Genomic DNA, 635 nt, shown 5'->3' with positions numbered 1-635 from the left:
GCAGCTGGTTCCCAAGGCTGATAGGGGCCCAGCATCGGGCCCCTATTCAGCCTTGGGCACCAGCTGCTTGGTGGGGGCCCACTGGGGGTAGTGTTTGCAGAGGACAGTAGCAGCAAGCAGCTGGTGCCCAGGGTTGATAGGGGCCCGCAGCATTGGGCCCCTATTTAGGCCTCGTTCACACCGAAAGCGTGTGCGTTCCACAGCGGTAGCGTGGAAGCGGTGCCATTGAATTCAATGCACTGCCACGCCCCCACCCACCCCAAAACGCGGGGAGAAGTTTCTTAGCGATCACGTTGCGTTCCAGCAGTTACTGCTCTGGAACGCACATGCTTTCTGTGTGAACAATCCCTGAGCCTTGGGCACCAGATGCTTGTTGGAGGCCCACTGGGGTGCCCCGGGGGGGGGGGGGGGGGATGTTTGCAGAGGACAGCACAACATTAAAATCAATGATGGTAAACGTTGTCAACGTTTTCCATCATTGATTAGTTGGCTTTCGATTAGTTACCCTGTTCCCGCCTCCACACACGCCACACGCTTCATGCCTTACACCGCACCGCCTCCTCGCCTGACACCGCTCTGAGCTCTCTCGTGTCGCTTCCTATTCTGACTCCGATCGTTGTGATAGCGAAATATAT

The sequence above is a fragment of the Nanorana parkeri genome, unplaced genomic scaffold (assembly GCF_000935625.1).
Source record: "Nanorana parkeri isolate BGI_ZX_2015 unplaced genomic scaffold, ASM93562v1 scaffold1363, whole genome shotgun sequence".
Lineage (NCBI taxonomy): Eukaryota > Metazoa > Chordata > Amphibia > Anura > Dicroglossidae > Nanorana > Nanorana parkeri.
Note: the sequence above shows the minus strand (reverse complement) of the source record.